Source organism: Chanos chanos, chromosome 7, assembly GCF_902362185.1.
Source record: "Chanos chanos chromosome 7, fChaCha1.1, whole genome shotgun sequence".
Taxonomy (NCBI): domain Eukaryota; kingdom Metazoa; phylum Chordata; class Actinopteri; order Gonorynchiformes; family Chanidae; genus Chanos; species Chanos chanos.
In genome coordinates, this window is record NC_044501.1 from 28,958,002 (window position 1) to 28,963,825 (window position 5,824).

At 41.9% G+C, this 5,824-nt stretch overlaps 2 non-coding genes across 2 annotated transcripts; both read left to right on the forward strand.

The window, feature by feature from the left end:
- Window positions 1-2,607: 2,607 nt before the first annotated feature.
- On the forward strand, window positions 2,608-2,680 carry trnaf-gaa (transfer RNA phenylalanine (anticodon GAA)). Its single transcript has one exon. It is a non-coding gene; the product is annotated as a tRNA-Phe (tRNA).
- Window positions 2,681-2,693: 13 nt separating this feature from the next.
- Window positions 2,694-2,765, forward strand: trnam-cau (transfer RNA methionine (anticodon CAU)). The gene has a single exon. It is a non-coding gene; the product is annotated as a tRNA-Met (tRNA).
- The last annotated feature ends 3,059 nt before the right edge of the window (window positions 2,766-5,824 follow it).

Here is a 5,824-nt window from a genome sequence, read left to right on the forward strand (position 1 = left end):
CAAAGAAACACAGCCCACGCGGAGTGAGGCTTTGGTCTTGATTATGTTCTAGAAAGCAGTAAATTAAGGCCTTACGCCAGCACTGTGTTAATTAAAGCTTTCCAGTCAAATAAAAAAACAGACAAAAAAAAACAAAAAAACAAATACAGCTGAACTGATTCAGGAAATATCTAATAATGTACTATCGCAACCTCTGTGGGTTTCTGTGAAAATTTGTATATATATATCTAGTAGTTTTATATTGCTCTCCTCGTCTTCTTGTCCACGGATCTAAATGGCTTGGGCAAATGGATGAATAATGTAGAAGATGGAGAGTTCTTTCTCAGTGACTTCAGTTACTGACTCTGTTTCGATTCACACTAGAATCTGGATTGGGTGTTCCAAACACAGCTAGCAGTCATCTTGTCTGGCATTCCAGAAGACAAATGTTTTCAAGAATATCAACACGGGCCCAACAATTCAAATTTTTCAGAATATTCTTCATAAAATTTCTGACCTTTGTCTCTCTGCCCTGGACATCTTCCTCAGAGCAAACTAGCTGATGGGTCCCCATTGGCGCTAATCCCTTAAAACATCGTTCGTCAGACCAGACAATGAAGACCTGTCCCCCTACTAGGAGAAATGCTTTGACAAATTTAGTTTCCCACTGACACACGCCTGCTCTTATTACCAAACCTTGTCGCAACATATTCTAGAAGCTGTCACATATTTCTTCCCCCATGAAATGCGGAGTCAGTCAAATGCAATTCTTGAAACAGACCCCGAGAGCAGGTTGACTGCCCACTGACGAGGGACAGAGCACCATACTTTGGGGACACACCTCTGGAGAGTCCCAGGTTCTGTAGGCCTCTGTCCTCCTCATCTTCTGAGGAGCTTTGGTGGATGTTTCTGATGTGACGAGCGTGTGAGGCAGGACCTGGTAGAGCATTTTGTCTGCGATGGTGGTAATCCTCTTCCAGAGCTTCGACACTGGGATGATCTGTCGACACAGCAGGAAAAGAAGAGATTTGTAGTAAGCTTCTAATCGCCGTCAGTGCGTTCATCTCTGTATTAGGACCGTGTGCTATATTCATAAGTCTAAATATAATTCATATGTTCGGTGAGAAAAGGAGCAGTGAAGGATTACACGGAGGACATGGATGATTCCAACAGGTGTGCGTGTTGTTGTAGTAATGTGTTTACATTTGTGTTTGAATATGTGATACGTTCAAGATCTTTAAATTTGCAGTACATTAAGAAAAGAAGATACTTCTGTTACCGTTGGTCAAATTTGTCTACAACAATCATAAATGTTTGAATACCTGGAGCTCTACTGAAATCATTAAAACAAAAAAAAATCCCTGTAGCTGCAGTGTGTTGTTGACTGAAAATACACCAGTCAGTCCAAAAGAATCAGTGTCAGTGCTTTATTTATTCACTTTACTTTATATACTTTATTGTCCTTCCTTGTCATTCGCAACACAATACAAGCACAATTAGTTATTTACATTAGATGTCATTAGTATGAGCTTTGAGTCTGTATGTATGTGTCTATATGTATGTGTGTGAGTGTGTGTGCATGTGTGTCTACTCACAGAAAAAGAAAACAAAACAAAGCAAAAAAAAAAAAAAAGAAGAAGAAGATGAATGTAAAGAAAGTTCAAAAACCCCTGGGCAACCCTTCTCTTCAACCCTTCGTAAACCGTTATGCATATTCCATCCATATTTCATGCAGTATGCTTTTATTGTGATTAGTCATGTAAATAGATTGAGATTTCTTTTTTCTTTGTGCCCGGTAATTTACATTTATATTGAATTAGCATTGTGTGTGTGGGGGGGGGGGGCTTCTTGCAAAGAGAAGGGACCGTGATTATGCTGAGAGATTACGGGGTTGGGAGGGTGGAGGGGGGGGCATCACACTGCCATTGTTGTCGTGTAATTAAAGGGGAGAGAGGAGAAGAAAAGAGGACAGATGCTCCTATGCAACCCCTCTCAAAAAAAAAAAAAAAACCAAAAAGGGAAAAAAAATTGTGTTTCGTTTTCTAGAAAGGTCTACGTGCTCTGTGGGTTCTTCCTCCCTCACATTTCCATCAAAAGAGCCTTCAGGAGAGTTTAAAAAAAAAAATCACATCATGTAATAATCAAGCTATCAACACATCTTGTCGTTAGACGGAGCCCTGGGTTTCAGCAGACACTCTGACTGGTCTGACTGGAACTAGACCCAAAACCAGTGTGACACCCACTACCGCTCACTCAAGAACCTCAAGAATCCACTGGGTGACATCTTTGGAGGCCATAGCAGCAGCTGTACCTTTTTCAGTGTATATTTACAAAATGCTCATCTATTCGCAATGTGTTGGACAACCAGTGTGTTACTGTAGTTACAACTGTTTTTTCTTTTATTTAAATGCCGCGAGGTGTCTTAGAACAGAAGTGCTGTGCTAAACTGTATAAATATTATTTTTGAAAGATATGTTTTTTAAAAAAGACTGAACACATTGCCACCTGTCATGTTGAGAGAAAGGAGCTGATAGAGAATGAACTGTCAAACAGGTTTGGTCTTTGTGAGATTATTCAGATGAACTGATTTTGATGAGTAATACTGGCCTAAATGGGTTTAATATCGCAGCCGAAATAGCTCAGTTGGGAGAGCGTTAGACTGAAGATCTAAAGGTCCCTGGTTCAATCCCGGGTTTCGGCATACCCCTCACGTAAGCAGAGTGGCGCAGCGGAAGCGTGCTGGGCCCATAACCCAGAGGTCGATGGATCGAAACCATCCTCTGCTAATTTTCTGGGCAGCCCTTGAGCAAGGCACTAAACCCCCAACTCCTCCAAGGGTGTGCTGCAACCTTTGGCGTGGAGGTATGAGCCTGCTCACATACATACCCAGATGGGTTAAATGGGCCAGTGGAAAAACGTCATCTTCTCTGACGGATCATCCCTCAGATTTTTTCCTTGTTCAGAACAAATTTGTGTATGGAGGAAGCCAAAAGAAGCCCTTAATTTCGATTGACCAATCCCAACCATTAAGCATGGAGGCGGTTCTGTGATGGTTTGGGCTGCAATATCATGCAATTCTCTTGGTCCTGTGTTAGCACTGCATGGTAGGGTTACCTATAAAGAGTATTTGTCGATTTTGTGTGGCCAAATTCACCCAATGGTCCAAAAACTCTTTCAAAAGACGATAATGGGCCTATTCACACTGCTAAAATCGTTAAAGACTGGCATGAAGAGCACAACAGTGCAGTTGAACACTTGGATTGGCCCCCACAATCACCAGATCTAAACATAATCGAAAATCTTTGGTATATTTTGGAGCAGCAAGTAAGGAGTCACTTCCCTCCACCATCATCTCTGAAAGAGCTGGAACAGGTTTGCTTCAGGAATGGATTAAAATTCCCTTAGCCACTGTTCAAAAGTTGTATGAATCTATTGCTCAACATATTGAAGCAGTTATTGCAAGGTGTTTCCATTATTTTGTCCAACCCCTGTATATATACATAGACCAATGAAAAAAAAATTACAGTTTTGGCAACTGGACCCCAAACACATGGTGCTGTAATGAACTGTTTGGTGTTTATTTTTTCCACTTCGCTAATAATGCTCAAGCCAGTGCAATAAAGTGAAACAGTTTTGGTTTAGGAAAAAAAAAAGCCGTTACTCTCGACGACGGTACACCACACATAACATCCCATACGTCCATTCAGTCCGAGACTCCTCTTATCTCCAACATCTCATCTTCAAGCCGTTCAGCTTTCGTATTCCATTTCTCTGTCATACCTGGCCAAAGCCTCAGCAACAAAAAAATGGTTAAAGGAACTAAAGTAAAAAAAAAAAAATCTTCATTTCTTGTCTTCCCAAGCTGTGATTCCTGTGGGAGTAATTTGCCCTGCAAACCTGGGCTGTGTTTGTAAGACGACATCCTAAAGGGTTTGACAGGGCCTGTATGGTTATTGTGGGGTGGGCTGAGGTGAGGTGAGGTGGGGGGCGAGGGGGGTGGTGGCGGGGTTGGAGATATTATTCACTTCGTCTTGACAAAGTCTTCAGGAGTCCCGGGCGATGTCATTTCAGAAATAGCCCCAAGCTCACTTTCGCCTGTTATTGCCCTAACCGTGTCACAGCCCTCTCTTTTACCTCAGAGACACGACCACAACAATCAGCCACAATACGGAGCTGAGGCTATTCACCCACAGGGTATGTGTGTGTGTGTGTGTGTGTGTGTGTGTGTGAGAGAGAGAGAGAGAGAGAGAGAGAGAGTAAGTGAGAGAGAGAGAGAGAGAGAGAGAGAGAGAGTAAGTGAGAGAGAGAGAGAGAGAGAGAGAATGTGGATGAGGTATAAAAAAAGAGAAAATGAGGATGTAGAGAAGCTATGGAGGGAAAAGAAAGTGTAAAAAAAAAAAAAAAACACCAAAAACACCACTAAATGAGATAGCTTTGAGAATGAAGTGGGAGAGAATGGAAGAGAGAGAGAGAAAGAGAGAGAGAGTGAGAGAGAATCGTAAGCGTAAGGCGTAATGAGCCTCGTCAAACAGAGACAAAAGCAACCTGGCAAGACTCAATTTCCCCCGCGGATGAATGGACGTCTTATTACCATGAGGTCACCACGGCGACCCCGTAAATTCACAGTCTATTACGGTGGTGCATCTACTCGCGCTCTCTCTCACAAAACACACACACACACACACACACGTCCTTCTTAGAAAGGCATCCAAACAAATCACGAAGTCTAAATCCCTGCTAGGGGACCAGCACCAGAAAATGAGTGTCTCCTTGCCTGCACTCGCGGTCAGCTAAAACACTCAAGCTGGAGCAGCAGTCTGGCATTAAGGAGTCTCGTCTTACGCGGGCTTTGAATAACAAGTAGTGTTTATTCGGTCGTGAAAGTCAGCGACAGAGATCATATCTAGGGTGGTTTTTGGGGGTGGTGGCGGGAGGGGCAGGTTGAATTTAAAAAAAAAAAAAATACAGAGACGAAAGTAGGAGGATTGTCGTTCTAAAAAGCTTTGTTTTCGTGTTATGGGAGAAAAGAATGGGCGCTACGCTCTCACTGTTAAAAGCACATCAATGTTTGTTTCTATTATAAGGCTGTTACCTGGGTGATCAAATTAATACCCCCCAAAAGAACAATATGTGCACATCCGCATAATCCATTATCATTTAATTGCTTTCAGCGAAAAAAATAAATAATTAACCACCTTTGAAAATAATTAAAGAACAATAATGAAAATGGGACATTTTAATAATATAGTCAGGGCCTTTTATGTGTGGGATCAAAAGGATGTTTTAATTCGAGTTACAGAACGAGCAAATATACCTGCCTCATTCTTCATGCATGGATTTGCTATTGTGTTGTGTATGACGAGTGAAAGAGTGAGGGGTAAAAGGAGGGAGGGAGAGAGGGAGGGAGAGAGAGAGAGAGACTTTACTGAAAGGTAGCAGAGAATAATTTAAAATGTTGGTAATTGTTTGGTCAGCAACAGCACGATCAGATCAGTTTAACATAAATCACAGCGCATATTTACAATAATAAAGAATCGCAAAGAGGAAGAAACCATATCTAAACCCAGGGAATATTCAAAATGGTTTCACGAGATGTGCAGATTTTTTTTCCCATTCTAAAACATCCTGACACACAAAACATATCAAACACAAATCAGTTATCAAACTCAAGCATCGATAAGCTGGATCACCTACGGGCACCAGTCTTACGTCACAGAGAACGCAGGCTTTTACTCTAACCATAACCAAACAAAAGAACCAGCTAAGGGGCTGATGAGCATCTGAGGAGTAAAGTCTCATTTGCTGCCTTTGGGTTGAAGTGAAAGATTGCTCTCGCTCGACAGGA